Here is a 10,182-nt window from a genome sequence, read left to right on the forward strand (position 1 = left end):
CTCGCCAGCTGAAATCGGCGCTGCCTTTTCGTGGTAGTAAAAGCGTTGTGGCCCGTGGGGGGATCGAACCCACGACCTTCGCGTTATTAGCACGACGCTCTAACCAACTGAGCTAACGGGCCTCGACAGTTGCGCTCGCTCAGCCCTACGCTGCAAACGTATGGCATGAAGCCGTACACCATTTCTATGGTCGTCGGATGTCTGCTTCCCTCGTCTATACTCTGCTGACGGTCACGAAACAGTAGATATATTGCGAGCAGGACGGGAAACGGCAGCTCGGACAGCTCAAACTTGTCACGATTCGTGTGGAAAAAGTTCCGTTCCGGTACCGGGAATCGAACCCGGGCCTCCTGGGTGAAAGCCAGGTATCCTAGCCACTAGACCACACCGGATGCGGGCGTTCCTGCGGCGGATCGGACGGTCGCTTGTAGCATTTCGTGTCGTGTCCCGCGTCGGCGCCCTTCTCTCTTTGCGAGCGTCTTTGCGCATACTGACTGGCAAGGCGCGCACCTCAAACGTCTCAGAGCAATGTTTTTGGCTTCATGCTGTGCTAGGAGAAGAGGAAAAGGGAAGCTGTAAGTAGCAATAACAGGGAGTAAACATTTTCCCGCTGAAGCGTTGAAAACGTTGTGGATAACAAACAAGAAATAAGTTGGTGCCCTAGCAACAGCATCACCATCAGTCACAGAAAATTAAATGCCCCGGGTGAGGATCGAACTCACGACCTTAAGATTATGAGACTTACGCGCTGCCTACTGCGCTACCGAGGCACAGGTGAAGCGCTTGTCCTGGAAACTGGCTAAGTACCACACCCAATGTTAGACGTAAAGACACTGTACTTCCTGGATAACGTGTTCTGTTGCTACACGTGCATTGCCAGCCCAGTTGATTGCGGTGTTGCTGCAGCTTTTGCAAACGATAGGCAGCACTCCTTGTCGTTAACGTTCAGTGCCTCGGAGGCACCTGGACACAGCAACTTGTGAGGCCAGGCCGACGCTAGTCTGTAGAACACCATGCGAGCGTCCTAGTGGGGACCCGCGAGTGCTGCGTTCTCGGTTCTTCTCAAGGGAATCCAGCTATACATTCATGTGGATCGTGCATCTCAAGCGCGCAAGCCACACGGCAGCATTATCGTGGGAAAAGCAAAATGATGCATCGGCCGGGAATCGAACCCGGGCCGCCCGCGTGGCAGGCGAGCACTCTGCCACTGAACCACCGATGCTCGGGCCGGTAGTAACTGCACGCTGCTTCCCGAGCAGATGTCTCAAGGGAAAGTGGGACTGCCGTCAAGCGCCGTAGCATTCTGTCGAGAAGATGCTGCAGACGCTGAATCCTGCACTGTACTGCTTAAAAATGCCGCCAGAACGCGGTCCTCTGCGTACTCTTGCGTCGCCGGCGCCGACTCTTGCCAAGGATGCGAAATGTGCGCGGATACGCTGTCCGAACGCGCCTGGATGTGCTCCCCTAGCCTACCTCGAAATGCGCCTGCCAGGTACGATCACCTTCGGCCGCTGCCGACAGGCGGGAAGCCGACACAGCGCGGCGTCGGGGCGCTCGCTTGTGCGGTGGTGGTGTAATGGTCAGCATAGTTGCCTTCCAAGCAGTTGGTCCGGGTTCGATTCCCGGCCACCGCAACAGGCTTTTTAATGTCACGTATGAGTACTTTCGCCACGCGCCCTTAACTTAATGTTTTTTCCCCCTCTTACTCGCTGCAGACCAGCCTATAGTGTGTCTCGACTGTCTCGACTTGTCTCGACTTTGCTCAGCTGACGCGAGAGCTGACGCTCTCCAATCGGCCTATATCAAAACGACAAGCACGAGAAACGACTGAGAGAGGTAAGGAGAGGCGGGGCGATGTACACACAGCACGCCCGTTCATTTCACGGTGGCGTCTCCCTGACCGAACCGGGCTGTAGCTCCGAAAACAAAGGAGAAAGAAAAATAGGAAGTAAAACTGCCAACAGTACCCTGTGTCCCCATGCGCTCTCCCGCCCAAGTACCGACAAGGGCCAAAGTTGTTACGCATCGGCAATCGGACATTTCCTTTCATCTTCTCTTTATCGGTTGAGAACCAGTGTATTCAACGTATTATGGCCATTGCCGAGTGAATGCTGTAGCGCTTCCCGACAAGTCGGGTTCGGATCCTCTGTCAACTTCCACGCAGGGTGATGATCTTTTGGTCATCACACTCGCCAGCTGAAATCGGCGCTGCCTTTTCGTGGTAGTAAAAGCGTTGTGGCCCGTGGGGGGATCGAACCCACGACCTTCGCGTTATTAGCACGACGCTCTAACCAACTGAGCTAACGGGCCTCGACAGTTGCGCTCGCTCAGCCCTACGCTGCAAACGTATGGCATGAAGCCGTACACCATTTCTATGGTCGTCGGATGTCTGCTTCCCTCGTCTATACTCTGCTGACGGTCACGAAACAGTAGATATATTGCGAGCAGGACAGGAAACGGCAGCTCGGACAGCTCAAACTTGTCACGATTCGTGTGGAAAAAGTTCCGTTCCGGTACCGGGAATCGAACCCGGGCCTCCTGGGTGAAAGCCAGGTATCCTAGCCACTAGACCACACCGGATGTGGGCGTTCCTGACGCGGATCGGACGGTCGCTTGTAGCATTTCGTGTCGTGTCCCGCGTCGGCGCCCTTCTCTCTTTGCGAGCGTCTTTGCGCATACTGACTGGCAAGGCGCGCACCTCAAACGTCTCAGAGCAATGTTTTTGGCTTCATGCTGTGCTAGGAGAAGAGGAAAAGGGAAGCTGTAAGTAGCAATAACAGGGAGTAAACATTTTCCCGCTGAAGCGTTGAAAACGTTGTGGATAACAAACAAGAAATAAGTTGGTGCCCTAGCAACAGCATCACCATCAGTCACAGAAAATTAAATGCCCCGGGTGAGGATCGAACTCACGACCTTAAGATTATGAGACTTACGCGCTGCCTACTGCGCTACCGAGGCACAGGTGAAGCGCTTGTCCTGGAAACTGGCTAAGTACCACACCCAATGTTAGACGTAAAGACACTGTACTTCCTGGATAACGTGTTCTGTTGCTACACGTGCATTGCCAGCCCAGTTGATTGCGGTGTTGCTGCAGCTTTTGCAAACGATAGGCAGCACTCCTTGTCGTTAACGTTCAGTGCCTCGGAGGCACCTGGACACAGCAACTTGTGAGGCCAGGCCGACGCTAGTCTGTAGAACACCATGCGAGCGTCCTAGTGGGGACCCGCGAGTGCTGCGTTCTCGGTTCTTCTCAAGGGAATCCAGCTATACATTCATGTGGATCGTGCATCTCAAGCGCGCAAGCCACACGGCAGCATTATCGTGGGAAAAGCAAAATGATGCATCGGCCGGGAATCGAACCCGGGCCGCCCGCGTGGCAGGCGAGCACTCTGCCACTGAACCACCGATGCTCGGGCCGGTAGTAACTGCACGCTGCTTCCCGAGCAGATGTCTCAAGGGAAAGTGGGACTGCCGTCAAGCGCCGTAGCATTCTGTCGAGAAGATGCTGCAGACGCTGAATCCTGCACTGTACTGCTTAAAAATGCCGCCAGAACGCGGTCCTCTGCGTACTCTTGCGTCGCCGGCGCCGACTCTTGCCAAGGATGCGAAATGTGCGCGGATACGCTGTCCGAACGCGCCTGGATGTGCTCCCCTAGCCTACCTCGAAATGCGCCTGCCAGGTACGATCACCTTCGGCCGCTGCCGACAGGCGGGAAGCCGACACAGCGCGGCGTCGGGGCGCTCGCTTGTGCGGTGGTGGTGTAATGGTCAGCATAGTTGCCTTCCAAGCAGTTGGTCCGGGTTCGATTCCCGGCCACCGCAACAGGCTTTTTAATGTCACGTATGAGTACTTTCGCCACGCGCCCTTAACTTAATGTTTTTTCCCCCTCTTACTCGCTGCAGACCAGCCTATAGTGTGTCTCGACTGTCTCGACTTGTCTCGACTTTGCTCAGCTGACGCGAGAGCTGACGCTCTCCAATCGGCCTATATCAAAACGACAAGCACGAGAAACGACTGAGAGAGGTAAGGAGAGGCGAGGCGATGTACACACAGCACGCCCGTTCATTTCACGGTGGCGTCTCCCTGACCGAATCGGGCTGTAGCTCCGAAAACAAAGGAGAAAGAAAAATAGGAAGTAAAACTGCCAACAGTACCCTGTGTCCCCATGCGCTCTCCCGCCCAAGTACCGACAAGGGCCAAAGTTGTTACGCATCGGCAATCGGACATTTCCTTTCATCTTCTCTTTATCGGTTGAGAACCAGTGTATTCAACATATTATGGCCATTGCCGAGTGAATGCTGTAGCGCTTCCCGACAAGTCGGGTTCGGATCCTCTGTCAACTTCCACGCAGGGTGATGATGTTTTGGTCATCACACTCGCCAGCTGAAATCGGCGCTGCCTTTTCGTGGTAGTAAAAGCGTTGTGGCCCGTGGGGGGATCGAACCCACGACCTTCGCGTTATTAGCACGACGCTCTAACCAACTGAGCTAACGGGCCTCGACAGTTGCGCTCGCTCAGCCCTACGCTGCAAACGTATGGCATGAAGCCGTACACCATTTCTATGGTCGTCGGATGTCTGCTTCCCTCGTCTATACTCTGCTGACGGTCACGAAACAGTAGATATATTGCGAGCAGGACGGGAAACGGCAGCTCGGACAGCTCAAACTTGTCACGATTCGTGTGGAAAAAGTTCCGTTCCGGTACCGGGAATCGAACCCGGGCCTCCTGGGTGAAAGCCAGGTATCCTAGCCACTAGACCACACCGGATGCGGGCGTTCCTGCGGCGGATCGGACGGTCGCTTGTAGCATTTCGTGTCGTGTCCCGCGTCGGCGCCCTTCTCTCTTTGCGAGCGTCTTTGCGCATACTGACTGGCAAGGCGCGCACCTCAAACGTCTCAGAGCAATGTTTTTGGCTTCATGCTGTGCTAGGAGAAGAGGAAAAGGGAAGCTGTAAGTAGCAATAACAGGGAGTAAACATTTTCCCGCTGAAGCGTTGAAAACGTTGTGGATAACAAACAAGAAATAAGTTGGTGCCCTAGCAACAGCATCACCATCAGTCACAGAAAATTAAATGCCCCGGGTGAGGATCGAACTCACGACCTTAAGATTATGAGACTTACGCGCTGCCTACTGCGCTACCGAGGCACAGGTGAAGCGCTTGTCCTGGAAACTGGCTAAGTACCACACCCAATGTTAGACGTAAAGACACTGTACTTCCTGGATAACGTGTTCTGTTGCTACACGTGCATTGCCAGCCCAGTTGATTGCGGTGTTGCTGCAGCTTTTGCAAACGATAGGCAGCACTCCTTGTCGTTAACGTTCAGTGCCTCGGAGGCACCTGGACACAGCAACTTGTGAGGCCAGGCCGACGCTAGTCTGTAGAACACCATGCGAGCGTCCTAGTGGGGACCCGCGAGTGCTGCGTTCTCGGTTCTTCTCAAGGGAATCCAGCTATACATTCATGTGGATCGTGCATCTCAAGCGCGCAAGCCACACGGCAGCATTATCGTGGGAAAAGCAAAATGATGCATCGGCCGGGAATCGAACCCGGGCCGCCCGCGTGGCAGGCGAGCACTCTGCCACTGAACCACCGATGCTCGGGCCGGTAGTAACTGCACGCTGCTTCCCGAGCAGATGTCTCAAGGGAAAGTGGGACTGCCGTCAAGCGCCGTAGCATTCTGTCGAGAAGATGCTGCAGACGCTGAATCCTGCACTGTACTGCTTAAAAATGCCGCCAGAACGCGGTCCTCTGCGTACTCTTGCGTCGCCGGCGCCGACTCTTGCCAAGGATGCGAAATGTGCGCGGATACGCTGTCCGAACGCGCCTGGATGTGCTCCCCTAGCCTACCTCGAAATGCGCCTGCCAGGTACGATCACCTTCGGCCGCTGCCGACAGGCGGGAAGCCGACACAGCGCGGCGTCGGGGCGCTCGCTTGTGCGGTGGTGGTGTAATGGTCAGCATAGTTGCCTTCCAAGCAGTTGGTCCGGGTTCGATTCCCGGCCACCGCAACAGGCTTTTTAATGTCACGTATGAGTACTTTCGCCACGCGCCCTTAACTTAATGTTTTTTCCCCCTCTTACTCGCTGCAGACCAGCCTATAGTGTGTCTCGACTGTCTCGACTTGTCTCGACTTTGCTCAGCTGACGCGAGAGCTGACGCTCTCCAATCGGCCTATATCAAAACGACAAGCACGAGAAACGACTGAGAGAGGTAAGGAGAGGCGGGGCGATGTACACACAGCACGCCCGTTCATTTCACGGTGGCGTCTCCCTGACCGAACCGGGCTGTAGCTCCGAAAACAAAGGAGAAAGAAAAATAGGAAGTAAAACTGCCAACAGTACCCTGTGTCCCCATGCGCTCTCCCGCCCAAGTACCGACAAGGGCCAAAGTTGTTACGCATCGGCAATCGGACATTTCCTTTCATCTTCTCTTTATCGGTTGAGAACCAGTGTATTCAACGTATTATGGCCATTGCCGAGTGAATGCTGTAGCGCTTCCCGACAAGTCGGGTTCGGATCCTCTGTCAACTTCCACGCAGGGTGATGATCTTTTGGTCATCACACTCGCCAGCTGAAATCGGCGCTGCCTTTTCGTGGTAGTAAAAGCGTTGTGGCCCGTGGGGGGATCGAACCCACGACCTTCGCGTTATTAGCACGACGCTCTAACCAACTGAGCTAACGGGCCTCGACAGTTGCGCTCGCTCAGCCCTACGCTGCAAACGTATGGCATGAAGCCGTACACCATTTCTATGGTCGTCGGATGTCTGCTTCCCTCGTCTATACTCTGCTGACGGTCACGAAACAGTAGATATATTGCGAGCAGGACAGGAAACGGCAGCTCGGACAGCTCAAACTTGTCACGATTCGTGTGGAAAAAGTTCCGTTCCGGTACCGGGAATCGAACCCGGGCCTCCTGGGTGAAAGCCAGGTATCCTAGCCACTAGACCACACCGGATGTGGGCGTTCCTGACGCGGATCGGACGGTCGCTTGTAGCATTTCGTGTCGTGTCCCGCGTCGGCGCCCTTCTCTCTTTGCGAGCGTCTTTGCGCATACTGACTGGCAAGGCGCGCACCTCAAACGTCTCAGAGCAATGTTTTTGGCTTCATGCTGTGCTAGGAGAAGAGGAAAAGGGAAGCTGTAAGTAGCAATAACAGGGAGTAAACATTTTCCCGCTGAAGCGTTGAAAACGTTGTGGATAACAAACAAGAAATAAGTTGGTGCCCTAGCAACAGCATCACCATCAGTCACAGAAAATTAAATGCCCCGGGTGAGGATCGAACTCACGACCTTAAGATTATGAGACTTACGCGCTGCCTACTGCGCTACCGAGGCACAGGTGAAGCGCTTGTCCTGGAAACTGGCTAAGTACCACACCCAATGTTAGACGTAAAGACACTGTACTTCCTGGATAACGTGTTCTGTTGCTACACGTGCATTGCCAGCCCAGTTGATTGCGGTGTTGCTGCAGCTTTTGCAAACGATAGGCAGCACTCCTTGTCGTTAACGTTCAGTGCCTCGGAGGCACCTGGACACAGCAACTTGTGAGGCCAGGCCGACGCTAGTCTGTAGAACACCATGCGAGCGTCCTAGTGGGGACCCGCGAGTGCTGCGTTCTCGGTTCTTCTCAAGGGAATCCAGCTATACATTCATGTGGATCGTGCATCTCAAGCGCGCAAGCCACACGGCAGCATTATCGTGGGAAAAGCAAAATGATGCATCGGCCGGGAATCGAACCCGGGCCGCCCGCGTGGCAGGCGAGCACTCTGCCACTGAACCACCGATGCTCGGGCCGGTAGTAACTGCACGCTGCTTCCCGAGCAGATGTCTCAAGGGAAAGTGGGACTGCCGTCAAGCGCCGTAGCATTCTGTCGAGAAGATGCTGCAGACGCTGAATCCTGCACTGTACTGCTTAAAAATGCCGCCAGAACGCGGTCCTCTGCGTACTCTTGCGTCGCCGGCGCCGACTCTTGCCAAGGATGCGAAATGTGCGCGGATACGCTGTCCGAACGCGCCTGGATGTGCTCCCCTAGCCTACCTCGAAATGCGCCTGCCAGGTACGATCACCTTCGGCCGCTGCCGACAGGCGGGAAGCCGACACAGCGCGGCGTCGGGGCGCTCGCTTGTGCGGTGGTGGTGTAATGGTCAGCATAGTTGCCTTCCAAGCAGTTGGTCCGGGTTCGATTCCCGGCCACCGCAACAGGCTTTTTAATGTCACGTATGAGTACTTTCGCCACGCGCCCTTAACTTAATGTTTTTTCCCCCTCTTACTCGCTGCAGACCAGCCTATAGTGTGTCTCGACTGTCTCGACTTGTCTCGACTTTGCTCAGCTGACGCGAGAGCTGACGCTCTCCAATCGGCCTATATCAAAACGACAAGCACGAGAAACGACTGAGAGAGGTAAGGAGAGGCGAGGCGATGTACACACAGCACGCCCGTTCATTTCACGGTGGCGTCTCCCTGACCGAATCGGGCTGTAGCTCCGAAAACAAAGGAGAAAGAAAAATAGGAAGTAAAACTGCCAACAGTACCCTGTGTCCCCATGCGCTCTCCCGCCCAAGTACCGACAAGGGCCAAAGTTGTTACGCATCGGCAATCGGACATTTCCTTTCATCTTCTCTTTATCGGTTGAGAACCAGTGTATTCAACATATTATGGCCATTGCCGAGTGAATGCTGTAGCGCTTCCCGACAAGTCGGGTTCGGATCCTCTGTCAACTTCCACGCAGGGTGATGATGTTTTGGTCATCACACTCGCCAGCTGAAATCGGCGCTGCCTTTTCGTGGTAGTAAAAGCGTTGTGGCCCGTGGGGGGATCGAACCCACGACCTTCGCGTTATTAGCACGACGCTCTAACCAACTGAGCTAACGGGCCTCGACAGTTGCACTCGCTCAGCCCTACGCTGCAAACGTATGGCATGAAGCCGTACACCATTTCTATGGTCGTCGGATGTCTGCTTCCCTCGTCTATACTCTGCTGACGGTCACGAAACAGTAGATATATTGCGAGCAGGACGGGAAACGGCAGCTCGGACAGCTCAAACTTGTCACGATTCGTGTGGAAAAAGTTCCGTTCCGGTACCGGGAATCGAACCCGGGCCTCCTGGGTGAAAGCCAGGTATCCTAGCCACTAGACCACACCGGATGCGGGCGTTCCTGCGGCGGATCGGACGGTCGCTTGTAGCATTTCGTGTCGTGTCCCGCGTCGGCGCCCTTCTCTCTTTGCGAGCGTCTTTGCGCATACTGACTGGCAAGGCGCGCACCTCAAACGTCTCAGAGCAATGTTTTTGGCTTCATGCTGTGCTAGGAGAAGAGGAAAAGGGAAGCTGTAAGTAGCAATAACAGGGAGTAAACATTTTCCCGCTGAAGCGTTGAAAACGTTGTGGATAAAAAACAAGAAATAAGTTGGTGCCCTAGCAACAGCATCACCATCAGTCACAGAAAATTAAATGCCCCGGGTGAGGATCGAACTCACGACCTTATGATTATGAGACTTACGCGCTGCCTACTGCGCTACCGAGGCACAGGTGAAGCGCTTGTCCTGGAAACTGGGTAAGTACCACACCCAATGTTAGACGTAAAGACACTGTACTTCCTGGATAACGTGTTCTGTTGCTACACGTGCATTGCCAGCCCAGTTGATTGCGGTGTTGCTGCAGATTTGCAAACGATAGGCAGCACTCCTTGTCGTTAACGTTCAGTGCCTCGGAGGCACCTGGACACAGCAACTTGCGAGGCCAGGCCGACGCTAGTCTGTAGAACACCATGCGAGCGTCCTAGTGGGGACCCGCGAGTGCTGCGTTCTCGGTTCTTCTCAAGGGAATCCTGCTACACATTCATGTGGATCGTGCATCTCAAGCGCGCAAGCCACACGGCAGCATTATCGTGGGAAAAGCAAAATGATGCATCGGCCGGGAATCGAACCCGGGCCGCCCGCGTGGCAGGCGAGCATTCTACCACTGAACCACCGATGCTCGGGCCGGTAGTAACTGCACGCTGCTTCCCGAGCAGATGTCTCAAGGGAAAGTGGGACTGCCGTCAAGCGCCGTAGCATTCTGTCGAGAAGATGCTGCAGACGCTGAATCCTGCACTGTACTGCTTAAAAATGCCGCCAGAACGCGGTCCTCTGCGTACTCTTGCGTCGCCGGCGCCGACTCTTGCCGAGGATGCGAAATGTGCGCGG

General features: G+C 54.8%; 24 non-coding genes across 24 annotated transcripts; 4 read left to right on the forward strand and 20 right to left on the reverse strand.

Moving 5' to 3' along the window:
- Positions 1-48: 48 nt before the first annotated feature.
- Trnai-aau (transfer RNA isoleucine (anticodon AAU)) lies at positions 49-122 on the reverse strand. Its single transcript has one exon. It is a non-coding gene; the product is annotated as a tRNA-Ile (tRNA).
- A 198-nt stretch (positions 123-320) lies between these two features.
- Trnae-uuc (transfer RNA glutamic acid (anticodon UUC)) lies at positions 321-392 on the reverse strand. The gene has a single exon. It is a non-coding gene; the product is annotated as a tRNA-Glu (tRNA).
- A 305-nt stretch (positions 393-697) lies between these two features.
- Positions 698-770, reverse strand: Trnam-cau (transfer RNA methionine (anticodon CAU)). Its single transcript has one exon. It is a non-coding gene; the product is annotated as a tRNA-Met (tRNA).
- A 381-nt stretch (positions 771-1,151) lies between these two features.
- On the reverse strand, positions 1,152-1,222 carry Trnag-gcc (transfer RNA glycine (anticodon GCC)). Its single transcript has one exon. It is a non-coding gene; the product is annotated as a tRNA-Gly (tRNA).
- A 340-nt stretch (positions 1,223-1,562) lies between these two features.
- Trnag-ucc (transfer RNA glycine (anticodon UCC)) lies at positions 1,563-1,634 on the forward strand. The gene has a single exon. It is a non-coding gene; the product is annotated as a tRNA-Gly (tRNA).
- A 602-nt stretch (positions 1,635-2,236) lies between these two features.
- Trnai-aau (transfer RNA isoleucine (anticodon AAU)) lies at positions 2,237-2,310 on the reverse strand. The gene has a single exon. It is a non-coding gene; the product is annotated as a tRNA-Ile (tRNA).
- Positions 2,311-2,508: 198 nt separating this feature from the next.
- Positions 2,509-2,580, reverse strand: Trnae-uuc (transfer RNA glutamic acid (anticodon UUC)). The gene has a single exon. It is a non-coding gene; the product is annotated as a tRNA-Glu (tRNA).
- Positions 2,581-2,885: 305 nt separating this feature from the next.
- Trnam-cau (transfer RNA methionine (anticodon CAU)) lies at positions 2,886-2,958 on the reverse strand. Its single transcript has one exon. It is a non-coding gene; the product is annotated as a tRNA-Met (tRNA).
- Positions 2,959-3,339: 381 nt separating this feature from the next.
- On the reverse strand, positions 3,340-3,410 carry Trnag-gcc (transfer RNA glycine (anticodon GCC)). Its single transcript has one exon. It is a non-coding gene; the product is annotated as a tRNA-Gly (tRNA).
- Positions 3,411-3,750: 340 nt separating this feature from the next.
- Positions 3,751-3,822, forward strand: Trnag-ucc (transfer RNA glycine (anticodon UCC)). Its single transcript has one exon. It is a non-coding gene; the product is annotated as a tRNA-Gly (tRNA).
- A 602-nt stretch (positions 3,823-4,424) lies between these two features.
- On the reverse strand, positions 4,425-4,498 carry Trnai-aau (transfer RNA isoleucine (anticodon AAU)). Its single transcript has one exon. It is a non-coding gene; the product is annotated as a tRNA-Ile (tRNA).
- A 198-nt stretch (positions 4,499-4,696) lies between these two features.
- Trnae-uuc (transfer RNA glutamic acid (anticodon UUC)) lies at positions 4,697-4,768 on the reverse strand. The gene has a single exon. It is a non-coding gene; the product is annotated as a tRNA-Glu (tRNA).
- Positions 4,769-5,073: 305 nt separating this feature from the next.
- On the reverse strand, positions 5,074-5,146 carry Trnam-cau (transfer RNA methionine (anticodon CAU)). Its single transcript has one exon. It is a non-coding gene; the product is annotated as a tRNA-Met (tRNA).
- Positions 5,147-5,527: 381 nt separating this feature from the next.
- On the reverse strand, positions 5,528-5,598 carry Trnag-gcc (transfer RNA glycine (anticodon GCC)). The gene has a single exon. It is a non-coding gene; the product is annotated as a tRNA-Gly (tRNA).
- A 340-nt stretch (positions 5,599-5,938) lies between these two features.
- On the forward strand, positions 5,939-6,010 carry Trnag-ucc (transfer RNA glycine (anticodon UCC)). Its single transcript has one exon. It is a non-coding gene; the product is annotated as a tRNA-Gly (tRNA).
- A 602-nt stretch (positions 6,011-6,612) lies between these two features.
- Positions 6,613-6,686, reverse strand: Trnai-aau (transfer RNA isoleucine (anticodon AAU)). The gene has a single exon. It is a non-coding gene; the product is annotated as a tRNA-Ile (tRNA).
- A 198-nt stretch (positions 6,687-6,884) lies between these two features.
- Trnae-uuc (transfer RNA glutamic acid (anticodon UUC)) lies at positions 6,885-6,956 on the reverse strand. The gene has a single exon. It is a non-coding gene; the product is annotated as a tRNA-Glu (tRNA).
- A 305-nt stretch (positions 6,957-7,261) lies between these two features.
- On the reverse strand, positions 7,262-7,334 carry Trnam-cau (transfer RNA methionine (anticodon CAU)). Its single transcript has one exon. It is a non-coding gene; the product is annotated as a tRNA-Met (tRNA).
- Positions 7,335-7,715: 381 nt separating this feature from the next.
- Trnag-gcc (transfer RNA glycine (anticodon GCC)) lies at positions 7,716-7,786 on the reverse strand. The gene has a single exon. It is a non-coding gene; the product is annotated as a tRNA-Gly (tRNA).
- A 340-nt stretch (positions 7,787-8,126) lies between these two features.
- Positions 8,127-8,198, forward strand: Trnag-ucc (transfer RNA glycine (anticodon UCC)). Its single transcript has one exon. It is a non-coding gene; the product is annotated as a tRNA-Gly (tRNA).
- Positions 8,199-8,800: 602 nt separating this feature from the next.
- Trnai-aau (transfer RNA isoleucine (anticodon AAU)) lies at positions 8,801-8,874 on the reverse strand. Its single transcript has one exon. It is a non-coding gene; the product is annotated as a tRNA-Ile (tRNA).
- A 198-nt stretch (positions 8,875-9,072) lies between these two features.
- Positions 9,073-9,144, reverse strand: Trnae-uuc (transfer RNA glutamic acid (anticodon UUC)). The gene has a single exon. It is a non-coding gene; the product is annotated as a tRNA-Glu (tRNA).
- A 305-nt stretch (positions 9,145-9,449) lies between these two features.
- On the reverse strand, positions 9,450-9,522 carry Trnam-cau (transfer RNA methionine (anticodon CAU)). The gene has a single exon. It is a non-coding gene; the product is annotated as a tRNA-Met (tRNA).
- Positions 9,523-9,902: 380 nt separating this feature from the next.
- On the reverse strand, positions 9,903-9,973 carry Trnag-gcc (transfer RNA glycine (anticodon GCC)). Its single transcript has one exon. It is a non-coding gene; the product is annotated as a tRNA-Gly (tRNA).
- Positions 9,974-10,182: the final 209 nt, after the last annotated feature.

This window comes from Schistocerca nitens, unplaced genomic scaffold, assembly GCF_023898315.1.
Source record: "Schistocerca nitens isolate TAMUIC-IGC-003100 unplaced genomic scaffold, iqSchNite1.1 HiC_scaffold_75, whole genome shotgun sequence".
NCBI lineage: Eukaryota > Metazoa > Arthropoda > Insecta > Orthoptera > Acrididae > Schistocerca > Schistocerca nitens.